The following is a 20,476-nucleotide window of genomic DNA, read 5'->3' as shown; positions in this document are numbered from 1 at the left end:
TACAAATCAAATTTGGAACTTTACACAAAAATAGGCGGTGACGTATTTCAGAAATCAACTGCCGATTCGTACTGTTTTGTCGTTTTCAAAGTCTTCTTGGCAAACTTGGTTAGCACATTCTCCCTCAAACTGAGTTAATTACTGCATTTTCGCACCATTACAGTAGTTTAAAAGGCTTAAGGAAGCATCTTTGTCACAACAGAAAGGTAGTTTGAAAATTGGGCTGGCAGGGGTAGCGACATAATAACAAAACAAAAAAAGGAAAGGAGCCAACAGCACCTTTTTTTTAAGTTTTTTAATTACTGCATTTTGTTACCATTACAGTAGTTTAAAAGGGTTAAGGAAGCATCTTTGTCACAACAGAAAGGTAGTTTGAAAATTGGGCTGGCAGGGGTAGCGACATAATAACAAAACAAAAAAGAAAGGAAAGGAGCCAACAGCACCCGGGTTTCCCAGGCGGTCACCCATCCAAGTACTAACCGGGCCCAATGATGCTTAACTTCGGTGATCGGACGAGAACCGGTGTATTCATCATGGTATGGCCGTTGGCACTCGTGCAAGGTAGGAGCACGGCAGAATTCGCATTCGGCTTCTCTCCCAACACACAAAATGTTAGTTTTCCGCCGCATTTGACGAAAGCACTTCCTTCTGCAACAGCCAGTTCCTCGAGGACGGCGCGGGGGGCGCGCCCGGCGTCCCAGCGAGCGACGGCCGAATTAGCGGGCGTACCGCCGCGTGTGTGAGACGCACTGTTGCTCGTTGCACCTCCTGTCATTCGCTGGGCGCGTGCAGCCTTCGACACTAGCGGAGGACGCATCTTGTCCGTGGTGTCCAGCGGAGGGCCTGTGCGGGGTGTGGCAGTGTCGTGCTGGAGGGCGCCACTGGTAGCGATGTGGGCTTCCTCGCCTCGCCTCACACCAGGTGTCTGCGTAGTTTGCACTGCATTCGCGCCATTCCTATCCCTGTCCCCGTCCCGACTTGTCCCGACTTTGCTCGACTGCCGCTCGCTGCCGCTCGGGTCGTGGTCCATATGACAGCGCAAGCACGACAAACGTCTGCGGGACGAGACGTGACGAGACGACTAAGGAATAAATTCGTGATTACAAATCAAATTTGGAACTTTACACAAAAATAGGCGGTGACGTATTTCAGAAATCAACTGCCGATTCGTACTGTTTTGTCGTTTTCAAAGTCTTCTTGGCAAACTTGGTTAGCACATTCTCCCTCAAACTGAGTTAATTACTGCATTTTCGCACCATTACAGTAGTTTAAAAGGCTTAAGGAAGCATCTTTGTCACAACAGAAAGGTAGTTTGAAAATTGGGCTGGCAGGGGTAGCGACATAATAACAAAACAAAAAAAGGAAAGGAGCCAACAGCACCTTTTTTTAAAGTTTTTTAATTACTGCATTTTGTTACCATTACAGTAGTTTAAAAGGGTTAAGGAAGCATCTTTGTCACAACAGAAAGGTAGTTTGAAAATTGGGCTGGCAGGGGTAGCGACATAATAACAAAACAAAAAAAGGAAAGGAGCCAACAGCACCTTTTTTTTAAGTTTTTTAATTACTGCATTTTGTTACCATTACAGTAGTTTAAAAGGATTAAGGAAGCATCTTTGTCACAACAGAAAGGTAGTTTGAAAATTGGGCTGGCAGGGGTAGCGACATAATAACAAAACAAAAAAGAAAGGAAAGGAGCCAACAGCACCCGGGTTTCCCAGGCGGTCACCCATCCAAGTACTAACCGGGCCCAATGATGCTTAACTTCGGTGATCGGACGAGAACCGGTGTATTCATCATGGTATGGCCGTTGGCACTCGTGCAAGGTAGGAGCACGGCAGAATTCGCATTCGGCTTCTCTCCCAACACACAAAATGTTAGTTTTCCGCCGCATTTGACGAAAGCACTTCCTTCTGCAACAGCCAGTTCCTCGAGGACGGCGCGGGGGGCGCGCCCGGCGTCCCAGCGAGCGACGGCCGAATTAGCGGGCGTACCGCCGCGTGTGTGAGACGCACTGTTGCTCGTTGCACCTCCTGTCATTCGCTGGGCGCGTGCAGCCTTCGACACTAGCGGAGGACGCATCTTGTCCGTGGTGTCCAGCGGAGGGCCTGTGCGGGGTGTGGCAGTGTCGTGCTGGAGGGCGCCACTGGTAGCGATGTGGGCTTCCTCGCCTCGCCTCACACCAGGTGTCTGCGTAGTTTGCACTGCATTCGCGCCATTCCTATCCCTGTCCCCGTCCCGACTTGTCCCGACTTTGCTCGACTGCCGCTCGCTGCCGCTCGGGTCGTGGTCCATATGACAGCGCAAGCACGACAAACGTCTGCGGGACGAGACGTGACGAGACGACTAAGGAATAAATTCGTGATTACAAATCAAATTTGGAACTTTACACAAAAATAGGCGGTGACGTATTTCAGAAATCAACTGCCGATTCGTACTGTTTTGTCGTTTTCAAAGTCTTCTTGGCAAACTTGGTTAGCACATTCTCCCTCAAACTGAGTTAATTACTGCATTTTCGCACCATTACAGTAGTTTAAAAGGCTTAAGGAAGCATCTTTGTCACAACAGAAAGGTAGTTTGAAAATTGGGCTGGCAGGGGTAGCGACATAATAACAAAACAAAAAAAGGAAAGGAGCCAACAGCACCTTTTTTTTAAGTTTTTTAATTACTGCATTTTGTTACCATTACAGTAGTTTAAAAGGGTTAAGGAAGCATCTTTGTCACAACAGAAAGGTAGTTTGAAAATTGGGCTGGCAGGGGTAGCGACATAATAACAAAACAAAAAAGAAAGGAAAGGAGCCAACAGCACCCGGGTTTCCCAGGCGGTCACCCATCCAAGTACTAACCGGGCCCAATGATGCTTAACTTCGGTGATCGGACGAGAACCGGTGTATTCATCATGGTATGGCCGTTGGCACTCGTGCAAGGTAGGAGCACGGCAGAATTCGCATTCGGCTTCTCTCCCAACACACAAAATGTTAGTTTTCCGCCGCATTTGACGAAAGCACTTCCTTCTGCAACAGCCAGTTCCTCGAGGACGGCGCGGGGGGCGCGCCCGGCGTCCCAGCGAGCGACGGCCGAATTAGCGGGCGTACCGCCGCGTGTGTGAGACGCACTGTTGCTCGTTGCACCTCCTGTCATTCGCTGGGCGCGTGCAGCCTTCGACACTAGCGGAGGACGCATCTTGTCCGTGGTGTCCAGCGGAGGGCCTGTGCGGGGTGTGGCAGTGTCGTGCTGGAGGGCGCCACTGGTAGCGATGTGGGCTTCCTCGCCTCGCCTCACACCAGGTGTCTGCGTAGTTTGCACTGCATTCGCGCCATTCCTATCCCTGTCCCCGTCCCGACTTGTCCCGACTTTGCTCGACTGCCGCTCGCTGCCGCTCGGGTCGTGGTCCATATGACAGCGCAAGCACGACAAACGTCTGCGGGACGAGACGTGACGAGACGACTAAGGAATAAATTCGTGATTACAAATCAAATTTGGAACTTTACACAAAAATAGGCGGTGACGTATTTCAGAAATCAACTGCCGATTCGTACTGTTTTGTCGTTTTCAAAGTCTTCTTGGCAAACTTGGTTAGCACATTCTCCCTCAAACTGAGTTAATTACTGCATTTTCGCACCATTACAGTAGTTTAAAAGGCTTAAGGAAGCATCTTTGTCACAACAGAAAGGTAGTTTGAAAATTGGGCTGGCAGGGGTAGCGACATAATAACAAAACAAAAAAAGGAAAGGAGCCAACAGCACCTTTTTTTTAAGTTTTTTAATTACTGCATTTTGTTACCATTACAGTAGTTTAAAAGGGTTAAGGAAGCATCTTTGTCACAACAGAAAGGTAGTTTGAAAATTGGGCTGGCAGGGGTAGCGACATAATAACAAAACAAAAAAGAAAGGAAAGGAGCCAACAGCACCCGGGTTTCCCAGGCGGTCACCCATCCAAGTACTAACCGGGCCCAATGATGCTTAACTTCGGTGATCGGACGAGAACCGGTGTATTCATCATGGTATGGCCGTTGGCACTCGTGCAAGGTAGGAGCACGGCAGAATTCGCATTCGGCTTCTCTCCCAACACACAAAATGTTAGTTTTCCGCCGCATTTGACGAAAGCACTTCCTTCTGCAACAGCCAGTTCCTCGAGGACGGCGCGGGGGGCGCGCCCGGCGTCCCAGCGAGCGACGGCCGAATTAGCGGGCGTACCGCCGCGTGTGTGAGACGCACTGTTGCTCGTTGCACCTCCTGTCATTCGCTGGGCGCGTGCAGCCTTCGACACTAGCGGAGGACGCATCTTGTCCGTGGTGTCCAGCGGAGGGCCTGTGCGGGGTGTGGCAGTGTCGTGCTGGAGGGCGCCACTGGTAGCGATGTGGGCTTCCTCGCCTCGCCTCACACCAGGTGTCTGCGTAGTTTGCACTGCATTCGCGCCATTCCTATCCCTGTCCCCGTCCCGACTTGTCCCGACTTTGCTCGACTGCCGCTCGCTGCCGCTCGGGTCGTGGTCCATATGACAGCGCAAGCACGACAAACGTCTGCGGGACGAGACGTGACGAGACGACTAAGGAATAAATTCGTGATTACAAATCAAATTTGGAACTTTACACAAAAATAGGCGGTGACGTATTTCAGAAATCAACTGCCGATTCGTACTGTTTTGTCGTTTTCAAAGTCTTCTTGGCAAACTTGGTTAGCACATTCTCCCTCAAACTGAGTTAATTACTGCATTTTCGCACCATTACAGTAGTTTAAAAGGCTTAAGGAAGCATCTTTGTCACAACAGAAAGGTAGTTTGAAAATTGGGCTGGCAGGGGTAGCGACATAATAACAAAACAAAAAAAGGAAAGGAGCCAACAGCACCTTTTTTTTAAGTTTTTTAATTACTGCATTTTGTTACCATTACAGTAGTTTAAAAGGGTTAAGGAAGCATCTTTGTCACAACAGAAAGGTAGTTTGAAAATTGGGCTGGCAGGGGTAGCGACATAATAACAAAACAAAAAAGAAAGGAAAGGAGCCAACAGCACCCGGGTTTCCCAGGCGGTCACCCATCCAAGTACTAACCGGGCCCAATGATGCTTAACTTCGGTGATCGGACGAGAACCGGTGTATTCATCATGGTATGGCCGTTGGCACTCGTGCAAGGTAGGAGCACGGCAGAATTCGCATTCGGCTTCTCTCCCAACACACAAAATGTTAGTTTTCCGCCGCATTTGACGAAAGCACTTCCTTCTGCAACAGCCAGTTCCTCGAGGACGGCGCGGGGGGCGCGCCCGGCGTCCCAGCGAGCGACGGCCGAATTAGCGGGCGTACCGCCGCGTGTGTGAGACGCACTGTTGCTCGTTGCACCTCCTGTCATTCGCTGGGCGCGTGCAGCCTTCGACACTAGCGGAGGACGCATCTTGTCCGTGGTGTCCAGCGGAGGGCCTGTGCGGGGTGTGGCAGTGTCGTGCTGGAGGGCGCCACTGGTAGCGATGTGGGCTTCCTCGCCTCGCCTCACACCAGGTGTCTGCGTAGTTTGCACTGCATTCGCGCCATTCCTATCCCTGTCCCCGTCCCGACTTGTCCCGACTTTGCTCGACTGCCGCTCGCTGCCGCTCGGGTCGTGGTCCATATGACAGCGCAAGCACGACAAACGTCTGCGGGACGAGACGTGACGAGACGACTAAGGAATAAATTCGTGATTACAAATCAAATTTGGAACTTTACACAAAAATAGGCGGTGACGTATTTCAGAAATCAACTGCCGATTCGTACTGTTTTGTCGTTTTCAAAGTCTTCTTGGCAAACTTGGTTAGCACATTCTCCCTCAAACTGAGTTAATTACTGCATTTTCGCACCATTACAGTAGTTTAAAAGGCTTAAGGAAGCATCTTTGTCACAACAGAAAGGTAGTTTGAAAATTGGGCTGGCAGGGGTAGCGACATAATAACAAAACAAAAAAAGGAAAGGAGCCAACAGCACCTTTTTTTTAAGTTTTTTAATTACTGCATTTTGTTACCATTACAGTAGTTTAAAAGGGTTAAGGAAGCATCTTTGTCACAACAGAAAGGTAGTTTGAAAATTGGGCTGGCAGGGGTAGCGACTTAATAACAAAACAAAAAAGAAAGGAAAGGAGCCAACAGCACCCGGGTTTCCCAGGCGGTCACCCATCCAAGTACTAACCGGGCCCAATGATGCTTAACTTCGGTGATCGGACGAGAACCGGTGTATTCATCATGGTATGGCCGTTGGCACTCGTGCAAGGTAGGAGCACGGCAGAATTCGCATTCGGCTTCTCTCCCAACACACAAAATGTTAGTTTTCCGCCGCATTTGACGAAAGCACTTCCTTCTGCAACAGCCAGTTCCTCGAGGACGGCGCGGGGGGCGCGCCCGGCGTCCCAGCGAGCGACGGCCGAATTAGCGGGCGTACCGCCGCGTGTGTGAGACGCACTGTTGCTCGTTGCACCTCCTGTCATTCGCTGGGCGCGTGCAGCCTTCGACACTAGCGGAGGACGCATCTTGTCCGTGGTGTCCAGCGGAGGGCCTGTGCGGGGTGTGGCAGTGTCGTGCTGGAGGGCGCCACTGGTAGCGATGTGGGCTTCCTCGCCTCGCCTCACACCAGGTGTCTGCGTAGTTTGCACTGCATTCGCGCCATTCCTATCCCTGTCCCCGTCCCGACTTGTCCCGACTTTGCTCGACTGCCGCTCGCTGCCGCTCGGGTCGTGGTCCATATGACAGCGCAAGCACGACAAACGTCTGCGGGACGAGACGTGACGAGACGACTAAGGAATAAATTCGTGATTACAAATCAAATTTGGAACTTTACACAAAAATAGGCGGTGACGTATTTCAGAAATCAACTGCCGATTCGTACTGTTTTGTCGTTTTCAAAGTCTTCTTGGCAAACTTGGTTAGCACATTCTCCCTCAAACTGAGTTAATTACTGCATTTTCGCACCATTACAGTAGTTTAAAAGGCTTAAGGAAGCATCTTTGTCACAACAGAAAGGTAGTTTGAAAATTGGGCTGGCAGGGGTAGCGACATAATAACAAAACAAAAAAAGGAAAGGAGCCAACAGCACCTTTTTTTTAAGTTTTTTAATTACTGCATTTTGTTACCATTACAGTAGTTTAAAAGGGTTAAGGAAGCATCTTTGTCACAACAGAAAGGTAGTTTGAAAATTGGGCTGGCAGGGGTAGCGACATAATAACAAAACAAAAAAGAAAGGAAAGGAGCCAACAGCACCCGGGTTTCCCAGGCGGTCACCCATCCAAGTACTAACCGGGCCCAATGATGCTTAACTTCGGTGATCGGACGAGAACCGGTGTATTCATCATGGTATGGCCGTTGGCACTCGTGCAAGGTAGGAGCACGGCAGAATTCGCATTCGGCTTCTCTCCCAACACACAAAATGTTAGTTTTCCGCCGCATTTGACGAAAGCACTTCCTTCTGCAACAGCCAGTTCCTCGAGGACGGCGCGGGGGGCGCGCCCGGCGTCCCAGCGAGCGACGGCCGAATTAGCGGGCGTACCGCCGCGTGTGTGAGACGCACTGTTGCTCGTTGCACCTCCTGTCATTCGCTGGGCGCGTGCAGCCTTCGACACTAGCGGAGGACGCATCTTGTCCGTGGTGTCCAGCGGAGGGCCTGTGCGGGGTGTGGCAGTGTCGTGCTGGAGGGCGCCACTGGTAGCGATGTGGGCTTCCTCGCCTCGCCTCACACCAGGTGTCTGCGTAGTTTGCACTGCATTCGCGCCATTCCTATCCCTGTCCCCGTCCCGACTTGTCCCGACTTTGCTCGACTGCCGCTCGCTGCCGCTCGGGTCGTGGTCCATATGACAGCGCAAGCACGACAAACGTCTGCGGGACGAGACGTGACGAGACGACTAAGGAATAAATTCGTGATTACAAATCAAATTTGGAACTTTACACAAAAATAGGCGGTGACGTATTTCAGAAATCAACTGCCGATTCGTACTGTTTTGTCGTTTTCAAAGTCTTCTTGGCAAACTTGGTTAGCACATTCTCCCTCAAACTGAGTTAATTACTGCATTTTCGCACCATTACAGTAGTTTAAAAGGCTTAAGGAAGCATCTTTGTCACAACAGAAAGGTAGTTTGAAAATTGGGCTGGCAGGGGTAGCGACATAATAACAAAACAAAAAAAGGAAAGGAGCCAACAGCACCTTTTTTTTAAGTTTTTTAATTACTGCATTTTGTTACCATTACAGTAGTTTAAAAGGGTTAAGGAAGCATCTTTGTCACAACAGAAAGGTAGTTTGAAAATTGGGCTGGCAGGGGTAGCGACATAATAACAAAACAAAAAAGAAAGGAAAGGAGCCAACAGCACCCGGGTTTCCCAGGCGGTCACCCATCCAAGTACTAACCGGGCCCAATGATGCTTAACTTCGGTGATCGGACGAGAACCGGTGTATTCATCATGGTATGGCCGTTGGCACTCGTGCAAGGTAGGAGCACGGCAGAATTCGCATTCGGCTTCTCTCCCAACACACAAAATGTTAGTTTTCCGCCGCATTTGACGAAAGCACTTCCTTCTGCAACAGCCAGTTCCTCGAGGACGGCGCGGGGGGCGCGCCCGGCGTCCCAGCGAGCGACGGCCGAATTAGCGGGCGTACCGCCGCGTGTGTGAGACGCACTGTTGCTCGTTGCACCTCCTGTCATTCGCTGGGCGCGTGCAGCCTTCGACACTAGCGGAGGACGCATCTTGTCCGTGGTGTCCAGCGGAGGGCCTGTGCGGGGTGTGGCAGTGTCGTGCTGGAGGGCGCCACTGGTAGCGATGTGGGCTTCCTCGCCTCGCCTCACACCAGGTGTCTGCGTAGTTTGCACTGCATTCGCGCCATTCCTATCCCTGTCCCCGTCCCGACTTGTCCCGACTTTGCTCGACTGCCGCTCGCTGCCGCTCGGGTCGTGGTCCATATGACAGCGCAAGCACGACAAACGTCTGCGGGACGAGACGTGACGAGACGACTAAGGAATAAATTCGTGATTACAAATCAAATTTGGAACTTTACACAAAAATAGGCGGTGACGTATTTCAGAAATCAACTGCCGATTCGTACTGTTTTGTCGTTTTCAAAGTCTTCTTGGCAAACTTGGTTAGCACATTCTCCCTCAAACTGAGTTAATTACTGCATTTTCGCACCATTACAGTAGTTTAAAAGGCTTAAGGAAGCATCTTTGTCACAACAGAAAGGTAGTTTGAAAATTGGGCTGGCAGGGGTAGCGACATAATAACAAAACAAAAAAAGGAAAGGAGCCAACAGCACCTTTTTTTTAAGTTTTTTAATTACTGCATTTTGTTACCATTACAGTAGTTTAAAAGGGTTAAGGAAGCATCTTTGTCACAACAGAAAGGTAGTTTGAAAATTGGGCTGGCAGGGGTAGCGACATAATAACAAAACAAAAAAAGGAAAGGAGCCAACAGCACCTTTTTTTTAAGTTTTTTAATTACTGCATTTTGTTACCATTACAGTAGTTTAAAAGGATTAAGGAAGCATCTTTGTCACAACAGAAAGGTAGTTTGAAAATTGGGCTGGCAGGGGTAGCGACATAATAACAAAACAAAAAAGAAAGGAAAGGAGCCAACAGCACCCGGGTTTCCCAGGCGGTCACCCATCCAAGTACTAACCGGGCCCAATGATGCTTAACTTCGGTGATCGGACGAGAACCGGTGTATTCATCATGGTATGGCCGTTGGCACTCGTGCAAGGTAGGAGCACGGCAGAATTCGCATTCGGCTTCTCTCCCAACACACAAAATGTTAGTTTTCCGCCGCATTTGACGAAAGCACTTCCTTCTGCAACAGCCAGTTCCTCGAGGACGGCGCGGGGGGCGCGCCCGGCGTCCCAGCGAGCGACGGCCGAATTAGCGGGCGTACCGCCGCGTGTGTGAGACGCACTGTTGCTCGTTGCACCTCCTGTCATTCGCTGGGCGCGTGCAGCCTTCGACACTAGCGGAGGACGCATCTTGTCCGTGGTGTCCAGCGGAGGGCCTGTGCGGGGTGTGGCAGTGTCGTGCTGGAGGGCGCCACTGGTAGCGATGTGGGCTTCCTCGCCTCGCCTCACACCAGGTGTCTGCGTAGTTTGCACTGCATTCGCGCCATTCCTATCCCTGTCCCCGTCCCGACTTGTCCCGACTTTGCTCGACTGCCGCTCGCTGCCGCTCGGGTCGTGGTCCATATGACAGCGCAAGCACGACAAACGTCTGCGGGACGAGACGTGACGAGACGACTAAGGAATAAATTCGTGATTACAAATCAAATTTGGAACTTTACACAAAAATAGGCGGTGACGTATTTCAGAAATCAACTGCCGATTCGTACTGTTTTGTCGTTTTCAAAGTCTTCTTGGCAAACTTGGTTAGCACATTCTCCCTCAAACTGAGTTAATTACTGCATTTTCGCACCATTACAGTAGTTTAAAAGGCTTAAGGAAGCATCTTTGTCACAACAGAAAGGTAGTTTGAAAATTGGGCTGGCAGGGGTAGCGACATAATAACAAAACAAAAAAAGGAAAGGAGCCAACAGCACCTTTTTTTTAAGTTTTTTAATTACTGCATTTTGTTACCATTACAGTAGTTTAAAAGGGTTAAGGAAGCATCTTTGTCACAACAGAAAGGTAGTTTGAAAATTGGGCTGGCAGGGGTAGCGACATAATAACAAAACAAAAAAGAAAGGAAAGGAGCCAACAGCACCCGGGTTTCCCAGGCGGTCACCCATCCAAGTACTAACCGGGCCCAATGATGCTTAACTTCGGTGATCGGACGAGAACCGGTGTATTCATCATGGTATGGCCGTTGGCACTCGTGCAAGGTAGGAGCACGGCAGAATTCGCATTCGGCTTCTCTCCCAACACACAAAATGTTAGTTTTCCGCCGCATTTGACGAAAGCACTTCCTTCTGCAACAGCCAGTTCCTCGAGGACGGCGCGGGGGGCGCGCCCGGCGTCCCAGCGAGCGACGGCCGAATTAGCGGGCGTACCGCCGCGTGTGTGAGACGCACTGTTGCTCGTTGCACCTCCTGTCATTCGCTGGGCGCGTGCAGCCTTCGACACTAGCGGAGGACGCATCTTGTCCGTGGTGTCCAGCGGAGGGCCTGTGCGGGGTGTGGCAGTGTCGTGCTGGAGGGCGCCACTGGTAGCGATGTGGGCTTCCTCGCCTCGCCTCACACCAGGTGTCTGCGTAGTTTGCACTGCATTCGCGCCATTCCTATCCCTGTCCCCGTCCCGACTTGTCCCGACTTTGCTCGACTGCCGCTCGCTGCCGCTCGGGTCGTGGTCCATATGACAGCGCAAGCACGACAAACGTCTGCGGGACGAGACGTGACGAGACGACTAAGGAATAAATTCGTGATTACAAATCAAATTTGGAACTTTACACAAAAATAGGCGGTGACGTATTTCAGAAATCAACTGCCGATTCGTACTGTTTTGTCGTTTTCAAAGTCTTCTTGGCAAACTTGGTTAGCACATTCTCCCTCAAACTGAGTTAATTACTGCATTTTCGCACCATTACAGTAGTTTAAAAGGCTTAAGGAAGCATCTTTGTCACAACAGAAAGGTAGTTTGAAAATTGGGCTGGCAGGGGTAGCGACATAATAACAAAACAAAAAAAGGAAAGGAGCCAACAGCACCTTTTTTTTAAGTTTTTTAATTACTGCATTTTGTTACCATTACAGTAGTTTAAAAGGGTTAAGGAAGCATCTTTGTCACAACAGAAAGGTAGTTTGAAAATTGGGCTGGCAGGGGTAGCGACATAATAACAAAACAAAAAAAGGAAAGGAGCCAACAGCACCTTTTTTTTAAGTTTTTTAATTACTGCATTTTGTTACCATTACAGTAGTTTAAAAGGATTAAGGAAGCATCTTTGTCACAACAGAAAGGTAGTTTGAAAATTGGGCTGGCAGGGGTAGCGACATAATAACAAAACAAAAAAGAAAGGAAAGGAGCCAACAGCACCCGGGTTTCCCAGGCGGTCACCCATCCAAGTACTAACCGGGCCCAATGATGCTTAACTTCGGTGATCGGACGAGAACCGGTGTATTCATCATGGTATGGCCGTTGGCACTCGTGCAAGGTAGGAGCACGGCAGAATTCGCATTCGGCTTCTCTCCCAACACACAAAATGTTAGTTTTCCGCCGCATTTGACGAAAGCACTTCCTTCTGCAACAGCCAGTTCCTCGAGGACGGCGCGGGGGGCGCGCCCGGCGTCCCAGCGAGCGACGGCCGAATTAGCGGGCGTACCGCCGCGTGTGTGAGACGCACTGTTGCTCGTTGCACCTCCTGTCATTCGCTGGGCGCGTGCAGCCTTCGACACTAGCGGAGGACGCATCTTGTCCGTGGTGTCCAGCGGAGGGCCTGTGCGGGGTGTGGCAGTGTCGTGCTGGAGGGCGCCACTGGTAGCGATGTGGGCTTCCTCGCCTCGCCTCACACCAGGTGTCTGCGTAGTTTGCACTGCATTCGCGCCATTCCTATCCCTGTCCCCGTCCCGACTTGTCCCGACTTTGCTCGACTGCCGCTCGCTGCCGCTCGGGTCGTGGTCCATATGACAGCGCAAGCACGACAAACGTCTGCGGGACGAGACGTGACGAGACGACTAAGGAATAAATTCGTGATTACAAATCAAATTTGGAACTTTACACAAAAATAGGCGGTGACGTATTTCAGAAATCAACTGCCGATTCGTACTGTTTTGTCGTTTTCAAAGTCTTCTTGGCAAACTTGGTTAGCACATTCTCCCTCAAACTGAGTTAATTACTGCATTTTCGCACCATTACAGTAGTTTAAAAGGCTTAAGGAAGCATCTTTGTCACAACAGAAAGGTAGTTTGAAAATTGGGCTGGCAGGGGTAGCGACATAATAACAAAACAAAAAAAGGAAAGGAGCCAACAGCACCTTTTTTTTAAGTTTTTTAATTACTGCATTTTGTTACCATTACAGTAGTTTAAAAGGGTTAAGGAAGCATCTTTGTCACAACAGAAAGGTAGTTTGAAAATTGGGCTGGCAGGGGTAGCGACATAATAACAAAACAAAAAAGAAAGGAAAGGAGCCAACAGCACCCGGGTTTCCCAGGCGGTCACCCATCCAAGTACTAACCGGGCCCAATGATGCTTAACTTCGGTGATCGGACGAGAACCGGTGTATTCATCATGGTATGGCCGTTGGCACTCGTGCAAGGTAGGAGCACGGCAGAATTCGCATTCGGCTTCTCTCCCAACACACAAAATGTTAGTTTTCCGCCGCATTTGACGAAAGCACTTCCTTCTGCAACAGCCAGTTCCTCGAGGACGGCGCGGGGGGCGCGCCCGGCGTCCCAGCGAGCGACGGCCGAATTAGCGGGCGTACCGCCGCGTGTGTGAGACGCACTGTTGCTCGTTGCACCTCCTGTCATTCGCTGGGCGCGTGCAGCCTTCGACACTAGCGGAGGACGCATCTTGTCCGTGGTGTCCAGCGGAGGGCCTGTGCGGGGTGTGGCAGTGTCGTGCTGGAGGGCGCCACTGGTAGCGATGTGGGCTTCCTCGCCTCGCCTCACACCAGGTGTCTGCGTAGTTTGCACTGCATTCGCGCCATTCCTATCCCTGTCCCCGTCCCGACTTGTCCCGACTTTGCTCGACTGCCGCTCGCTGCCGCTCGGGTCGTGGTCCATATGACAGCGCAAGCACGACAAACGTCTGCGGGACGAGACGTGACGAGACGACTAAGGAATAAATTCGTGATTACAAATCAAATTTGGAACTTTACACAAAAATAGGCGGTGACGTATTTCAGAAATCAACTGCCGATTCGTACTGTTTTGTCGTTTTCAAAGTCTTCTTGGCAAACTTGGTTAGCACATTCTCCCTCAAACTGAGTTAATTACTGCATTTTCGCACCATTACAGTAGTTTAAAAGGCTTAAGGAAGCATCTTTGTCACAACAGAAAGGTAGTTTGAAAATTGGGCTGGCAGGGGTAGCGACATAATAACAAAACAAAAAAAGGAAAGGAGCCAACAGCACCTTTTTTTAAAGTTTTTTAATTACTGCATTTTGTTACCATTACAGTAGTTTAAAAGGGTTAAGGAAGCATCTTTGTCACAACAGAAAGGTAGTTTGAAAATTGGGCTGGCAGGGGTAGCGACATAATAACAAAACAAAAAAAGGAAAGGAGCCAACAGCACCTTTTTTTTAAGTTTTTTAATTACTGCATTTTGTTACCATTACAGTAGTTTAAAAGGATTAAGGAAGCATCTTTGTCACAACAGAAAGGTAGTTTGAAAATTGGGCTGGCAGGGGTAGCGACATAATAACAAAACAAAAAAGAAAGGAAAGGAGCCAACAGCACCCGGGTTTCCCAGGCGGTCACCCATCCAAGTACTAACCGGGCCCAATGATGCTTAACTTCGGTGATCGGACGAGAACCGGTGTATTCATCATGGTATGGCCGTTGGCACTCGTGCAAGGTAGGAGCACGGCAGAATTCGCATTCGGCTTCTCTCCCAACACACAAAATGTTAGTTTTCCGCCGCATTTGACGAAAGCACTTCCTTCTGCAACAGCCAGTTCCTCGAGGACGGCGCGGGGGGCGCGCCCGGCGTCCCAGCGAGCGACGGCCGAATTAGCGGGCGTACCGCCGCGTGTGTGAGACGCACTGTTGCTCGTTGCACCTCCTGTCATTCGCTGGGCGCGTGCAGCCTTCGACACTAGCGGAGGACGCATCTTGTCCGTGGTGTCCAGCGGAGGGCCTGTGCGGGGTGTGGCAGTGTCGTGCTGGAGGGCGCCACTGGTAGCGATGTGGGCTTCCTCGCCTCGCCTCACACCAGGTGTCTGCGTAGTTTGCACTGCATTCGCGCCATTCCTATCCCTGTCCCCGTCCCTACTTGTCCCGACTTTGCTCGACTGCCGCTCGCTGCCGCTCGGGTCGTGGTCCATATGACAGCGCAAGCACGACAAACGTCTGCGGGACGAGACGTGACGAGACGACTAAGGAATAAATTCGTGATTACAAATCAAATTTGGAACTTTACACAAAAATAGGCGGTGACGTATTTCAGAAATCAACTGCCGATTCGTACTGTTTTGTCGTTTTCAAAGTCTTCTTGGCAAACTTGGTTAGCACATTCTCCCTCAAACTGAGTTAATTACTGCATTTTCGCACCATTACAGTAGTTTAAAAGGCTTAAGGAAGCATCTTTGTCACAACAGAAAGGTAGTTTGAAAATTGGGCTGGCAGGGGTAGCGACATAATAACAAAACAAAAAAAGGAAAGGAGCCAACAGCACCTTTTTTTAAAGTTTTTTAATTACTGCATTTTGTTACCATTACAGTAGTTTAAAAGGGTTAAGGAAGCATCTTTGTCACAACAGAAAGGTAGTTTGAAAATTGGGCTGGCAGGGGTAGCGACATAATAACAAAACAAAAAAAGGAAAGGAGCCAACAGCACCTTTTTTTTAAGTTTTTTAATTACTGCATTTTGTTACCATTACAGTAGTTTAAAAGGATTAAGGAAGCATCTTTGTCACAACAGAAAGGTAGTTTGAAAATTGGGCTGGCAGGGGTAGCGACATAATAACAAAACAAAAAAGAAAGGAAAGGAGCCAACAGCACCCGGGTTTCCCAGGCGGTCACCCATCCAAGTACTAACCGGGCCCAATGATGCTTAACTTCGGTGATCGGACGAGAACCGGTGTATTCATCATGGTATGGCCGTTGGCACTCGTGCAAGGTAGGAGCACGGCAGAATTCGCATTCGGCTTCTCTCCCAACACACAAAATGTTAGTTTTCCGCCGCATTTGACGAAAGCACTTCCTTCTGCAACAGCCAGTTCCTCGAGGACGGCGCGGGGGGCGCGCCCGGCGTCCCAGCGAGCGACGGCCGAATTAGCGGGCGTACCGCCGCGTGTGTGAGACGCACTGTTGCTCGTTGCACCTCCTGTCATTCGCTGGGCGCGTGCAGCCTTCGACACTAGCGGAGGACGCATCTTGTCCGTGGTGTCCAGCGGAGGGCCTGTGCGGGGTGTGGCAGTGTCGTGCTGGAGGGCGCCACTGGTAGCGATGTGGGCTTCCTCGCCTCGCCTCACACCAGGTGTCTGCGTAGTTTGCACTGCATTCGCGCCATTCCTATCCCTGTCCCCGTCCCGACTTGTCCCGACTTTGCTCGACTGCCGCTCGCTGCCGCTCGGGTCGTGGTCCATATGACAGCGCAAGCACGACAAACGTCTGCGGGACGAGACGTGACGAGACGACTAAGGAATAAATTCGTGATTACAAATCAAATTTGGAACTTTACACAAAAATAGGCGGTGACGTATTTCAGAAATCAACTGCCGATTCGTACTGTTTTGTCGTTTTCAAAGTCTTCTTGGCAAACTTGGTTAGCACATTCTCCCTCAAACTGAGTTAATTACTGCATTTTCGCACCATTACAGTAGTTTAAAAGGCTTAAGGAAGCATCTTTGTCACAACAGAAAGGTAGTTTGAAAATTGGGCTGGCAGGGGTAGCGACATAATAACAAAACAAAAAAAGGAAAGGAGCCAACAGCACCTTTTTTTTAAGTTTTTTAATTACTGCATTTTGTTACCATTACAGTAGTTTAAAAGGGTTAAGGAAGCATCTTTGTCACAACAGAAAGGTAGTTTGAAAATTGGGCTGGCAGGGGTAGCGACATAATAACAAAACAAAAAAAGGAAAGGAGCCAACAGCACCTTTTTTTTAAGTTTTTTAATTACTGCATTTTGTTACCATTACAGTAGTTTAAAAGGATTAAGGAAGCATCTTTGTCACAACAGAAAGGTAGTTTGAAAATTGGGCTGGCAGGGGTAGCGACATAATAACAAAACAAAAAAGAAAGGAAAGGAGCCAACAGCACCCGGGTTTCCCAGGCGGTCACCCATCCAAGTACTAACCGGGCCCAATGATGCTTAACTTCGGTGATCGGACGAGAACCGGTGTATTCATCATGGTATGGCCGTTGGCACTCGTGCAAGGTAGGAGCACGGCAGAATTCGCATTCGGCTTCTCTCCCAACACACAAAATGTTAGTTTTCCGCCGCATTTGACGAAAGCACTTCCTTCTGCAACAGCCAGTTCCTCGAGGACGGCGCGGGGGGCGCGCCCGGCGTCCCAGCGAGCGACGGCCGAATTAGCGGGCGTACCGCCGCGTGTGTGAGACGCACTGTTGCTCGTTGCACCTCCTGTCATTCGCTGGGCGCGTGCAGCCTTCGACACTAGCGGAGGACGCATCTTGTCCGTGGTGTCCAGCGGAGGGCCTGTGCGGGGTGTGGCAGTGTCGTGCTGGAGGGCGCCACTGGTAGCGATGTGGGCTTCCTCGCCTCGCCTCACACCAGGTGTCTGCGTAGTTTGCACTGCATTCGCGCCATTCCCATCCCTGTCCCCGTCCCGACTTGTCCCGACTTTGCTCGACTGCCGCTCGCTGCCGCTCGGGTCGTGGTCCATATGACAGCGCAAGCACGACAAACGTCTGCGGGACGAGACGTGACGAGACGACTAAGGAATAAATTCGTGATTACAAATCAAATTTGGAACTTTACACAAAAATAGGCGGTGACGTATTTCAGAAATCAACTGCCGATTCGTACTGTTTTGTCGTTTTCAAAGTCTTCTTGGCAAACTTGGTTAGCACATTCTCCCTCAAACTGAGTTAATTACTGCATTTTCGCACCATTACAGTAGTTTAAAAGGCTTAAGGAAGCATCTTTGTCACAACAGAAAGGTAGTTTGAAAATTGGGCTGGCAGGGGTAGCGACATAATAACAAAACAAAAAAAGGAAAGGAGCCAACAGCACCTTTTTTTTAAGTTTTTTAATTACTGCATTTTGTTACCATTACAGTAGTTTAAAAGGGTTAAGGAAGCATCTTTGTCACAACAGAAAGGTAGTTTGAAAATTGGGCTGGCAGGGGTAGCGACATAATAACAAAACAAAAAAAGGAAAGGAGCCAACAGCACCTTTTTTTTAAGTTTTTTAATTACTGCATTTTGTTACCATTACAGTAGTTTAAAAGGATTAAGGAAGCATCTTTGTCACAACAGAAAGGTAGTTTGAAAATTGGGCTGGCAGGGGTAGCGACATAATAACAAAACAAAAAAGAAAGGAAAGGAGCCAACAGCACCCGGGTTTCCCAGGCGGTCACCCATCCAAGTACTAACCGGGCCCAATGATGCTTAACTTCGGTGATCGGACGAGAACCGGTGTATTCATCATTTTTTTTTTTTTTTTTTTTTTTTTTTTTCCCTCAAACTGAGTTAATTACTGCATTTTCGCACCATTACAGTAGTTTAAAAGGCTTAAGGAAGCATCTTTGTCACAACAGAAAGGTAGTTTGAAAATTGGGCTGGCAGGGGTAGCGACATAATAACAAAACAAAAAAAGGAAAGGAGCCAACAGCACCTTTTTTTTAAGTTTTTTAATTACTGCATTTTGTTACCATTACAGTAGTTTAAAAGGGTTAAGGAAGCATCTTTGTCACAACAGAAAGGTAGTTTGAAAATTGGGCTGGCAGGGGTAGCGACATAATAACAAAACAAAAAAAGGAAAGGAGCCAACAGCACCTTTTTTTTAAGTTTTTTAATTACTGCATTTTGTTACCATTACAGTAGTTTAAAAGGGTTAAGGAAGCATCTTTGTCACAACAGAAAGGTAGTTTGAAAATTGGGCTGGCAGGGGTAGCGACATAATAACAAAACAAAAAAAGGAAAGGAGCCAACAGCACCTTTTTTTTAAGTTTTTTAATTACTGCATTTTGTTACCATTACAGTAGTTTAAAAGGGTTAAGGAAGCATCTTTGTCACAACAGAAAGGTAGTTTGAAAATTGGGCTGGCAGGGGTAGCGACATAATAACAAAACAAAAAAGAAAGGAAAGGAGCCAACAGCACCCGGGTTTCCCAGGCGGTCACCCATCCAAGTACTAACCGGGCCCAATGATGCTTAACTTCGGTGATCGGACGAGAACCGGTGCAATCATCATTTTTTTTTTTTTTTTTTTAACTTCGGTGATCGGACGAGAACCGGTGCAATCATCATTTTTTTTTTATTTTTACTTTTTTTACCGGTTTATCCATCTTTTTTTTTTTTCGTAACAAAAGGGAAATGGGCCTCCAATGTATGAAAAACGAAAACGTGAGAATACCTCCCATAATACGCAAAAATAAAGAAATAAAAAACGGCTTCACGCCGTAACAACCGGCGGTGACGACGGTCCAAAGGGAACACAAAACATACAAAAGCAACCAAGACTATACAGCCACCGAAAAAGAATAATCAGTGCGGGACACCATAAGGGAAAACTCCATTCACAGTGCAAACGAGAAAAACCGGTAAACACCGGCACCCAAGCCGAACGAGAAAGAACGAGACGTGGCACCAACAAAACCACACTTAAGCACACGGCGGGGTGTAATTACCGTGTACGGGGATCGTTGAATGCGGAAAAACTATGAGGAAAGCGCACACCACAAATTTTTTTTTTAAATTTTTTTTTGGTGATTTTTTTTTATTTTTTTTTGTTTTTTTTTTTTTTTTTAGCAACAGAAAACATCGCTGCTTGTGTTGTCTCCAAACCACTGTGAAGTTCTACAGCGACAGAAATTAAAAATGAGTGGAGCACAAGCACGAGGCAAAAGATGATAACGTCACTATTAAAAAACACTGACTATCACTGCCACGAAAACTAAAATCAAACATTATTCAAGAAAGTCGTTTCAAACCCAAATCCGCAATACAAAAGTGCATAAATTTAACAAGGACTGCCACTAAAAGGCCAGAACTAAAAAAAAAAAACATGAAGCAACGAGCGCATCCCGTTGCGTACGAGAGTGAACAGTACAGTGTGCCACAAAAGGAAACGTAAGCGTTCAATCAAACATCACTCGACACTGTGAGCGAATGGTTACAAAACGTAGGCGCACTAGATGAACTAAAAGTTATGTTCTCATTTTGTGTTTTCTTTTTGTTTTTTTTTTTTTTTTTTTTGGCAATGATAATCTCAAAAACAACGGAACAATTCAAGCCCCAATCGGCTTGAAACTAACGGAAAGAAAACCAAAAAGCTCGGGACAGAACTAGAAGACAAGCCACGAAAGTACTCAGCGTGGAAAGAAAAATGTTATATATAGATACATATATAGATGAATGTACATAAACAAAAGTATTAATATATACGTTATTTACGTATGGGCCGCCAATATTGCGTGAGCGTCCCGGCGGCCAATAAACACAGGCGAATTCTGGTATAACCAGATACGTAGACACACACACACACACACACACACACACACACAAACAAACAAACAAACATTGAGAAAGGCTCAATTCACTTTATTAACTGACGAAAAATTGCGTCGACATGCTGCATAAGTTACACTCTAAGATTCTGGTACAGAAGAAAAACAGTCCTGCGCATCAAATTAGTGACGTATTAGGAATCCGTTTAAGTCATGTATCCAAGTATCGTTTTACGTTCCATAGAAAATACAAATCAAATATTTAGAAAAAAGACATTGT

At 48.4% G+C, this 20,476-nt stretch overlaps 15 non-coding genes and 2 pseudogenes across 15 annotated transcripts; all 17 read right to left on the bottom strand.

The window, feature by feature from the left end:
• Positions 1-431: 431 nt before the first annotated feature.
• On the bottom strand, positions 432-550 carry LOC124597627. The gene has a single exon (XR_006978556.1). It is a non-coding gene; the product is annotated as a 5S ribosomal RNA (ribosomal RNA).
• A 1,143-nt stretch (positions 551-1,693) lies between these two features.
• On the bottom strand, positions 1,694-1,812 carry LOC124597614. The gene has a single exon (XR_006978555.1). It is a non-coding gene; the product is annotated as a 5S ribosomal RNA (ribosomal RNA).
• A 982-nt stretch (positions 1,813-2,794) lies between these two features.
• LOC124597603 lies at positions 2,795-2,913 on the bottom strand. Its single transcript, XR_006978554.1, has one exon. It is a non-coding gene; the product is annotated as a 5S ribosomal RNA (ribosomal RNA).
• Positions 2,914-3,895: 982 nt separating this feature from the next.
• LOC124597591 lies at positions 3,896-4,014 on the bottom strand. Its single transcript, XR_006978553.1, has one exon. It is a non-coding gene; the product is annotated as a 5S ribosomal RNA (ribosomal RNA).
• A 982-nt stretch (positions 4,015-4,996) lies between these two features.
• On the bottom strand, positions 4,997-5,115 carry LOC124597579. Its single transcript, XR_006978552.1, has one exon. It is a non-coding gene; the product is annotated as a 5S ribosomal RNA (ribosomal RNA).
• A 982-nt stretch (positions 5,116-6,097) lies between these two features.
• LOC124597566 lies at positions 6,098-6,216 on the bottom strand. The gene has a single exon (XR_006978550.1). It is a non-coding gene; the product is annotated as a 5S ribosomal RNA (ribosomal RNA).
• Positions 6,217-7,198: 982 nt separating this feature from the next.
• LOC124597555 lies at positions 7,199-7,317 on the bottom strand. The gene has a single exon (XR_006978549.1). It is a non-coding gene; the product is annotated as a 5S ribosomal RNA (ribosomal RNA).
• A 982-nt stretch (positions 7,318-8,299) lies between these two features.
• Positions 8,300-8,418, bottom strand: LOC124597543. The gene has a single exon (XR_006978548.1). It is a non-coding gene; the product is annotated as a 5S ribosomal RNA (ribosomal RNA).
• A 1,143-nt stretch (positions 8,419-9,561) lies between these two features.
• LOC124597531 lies at positions 9,562-9,680 on the bottom strand. The gene has a single exon (XR_006978547.1). It is a non-coding gene; the product is annotated as a 5S ribosomal RNA (ribosomal RNA).
• Positions 9,681-10,662: 982 nt separating this feature from the next.
• On the bottom strand, positions 10,663-10,781 carry LOC124597520. Its single transcript, XR_006978546.1, has one exon. It is a non-coding gene; the product is annotated as a 5S ribosomal RNA (ribosomal RNA).
• Positions 10,782-11,924: 1,143 nt separating this feature from the next.
• LOC124597507 lies at positions 11,925-12,043 on the bottom strand. Its single transcript, XR_006978544.1, has one exon. It is a non-coding gene; the product is annotated as a 5S ribosomal RNA (ribosomal RNA).
• Positions 12,044-13,025: 982 nt separating this feature from the next.
• On the bottom strand, positions 13,026-13,144 carry LOC124597496. Its single transcript, XR_006978543.1, has one exon. It is a non-coding gene; the product is annotated as a 5S ribosomal RNA (ribosomal RNA).
• A 1,143-nt stretch (positions 13,145-14,287) lies between these two features.
• On the bottom strand, positions 14,288-14,406 carry LOC124597484. Its single transcript, XR_006978541.1, has one exon. It is a non-coding gene; the product is annotated as a 5S ribosomal RNA (ribosomal RNA).
• A 1,143-nt stretch (positions 14,407-15,549) lies between these two features.
• On the bottom strand, positions 15,550-15,668 carry LOC124597472. The gene has a single exon (XR_006978539.1). It is a non-coding gene; the product is annotated as a 5S ribosomal RNA (ribosomal RNA).
• Positions 15,669-16,811: 1,143 nt separating this feature from the next.
• LOC124597460 lies at positions 16,812-16,930 on the bottom strand. Its single transcript, XR_006978538.1, has one exon. It is a non-coding gene; the product is annotated as a 5S ribosomal RNA (ribosomal RNA).
• Positions 16,931-18,073: 1,143 nt separating this feature from the next.
• On the bottom strand, positions 18,074-18,192 carry LOC124597735 (annotated as a pseudogene).
• A 645-nt stretch (positions 18,193-18,837) lies between these two features.
• LOC124596832 lies at positions 18,838-18,956 on the bottom strand (annotated as a pseudogene).
• Between the last annotated feature and the right edge of the window lie 1,520 nt (positions 18,957-20,476).

The sequence above is a fragment of the Schistocerca americana genome, chromosome 2 (assembly GCF_021461395.2).
Source record: "Schistocerca americana isolate TAMUIC-IGC-003095 chromosome 2, iqSchAmer2.1, whole genome shotgun sequence".
Taxonomy (NCBI): domain Eukaryota; kingdom Metazoa; phylum Arthropoda; class Insecta; order Orthoptera; family Acrididae; genus Schistocerca; species Schistocerca americana.
Note: the sequence above shows the minus strand (reverse complement) of the source record. Positions and strands in the feature narration are given on the sequence as shown.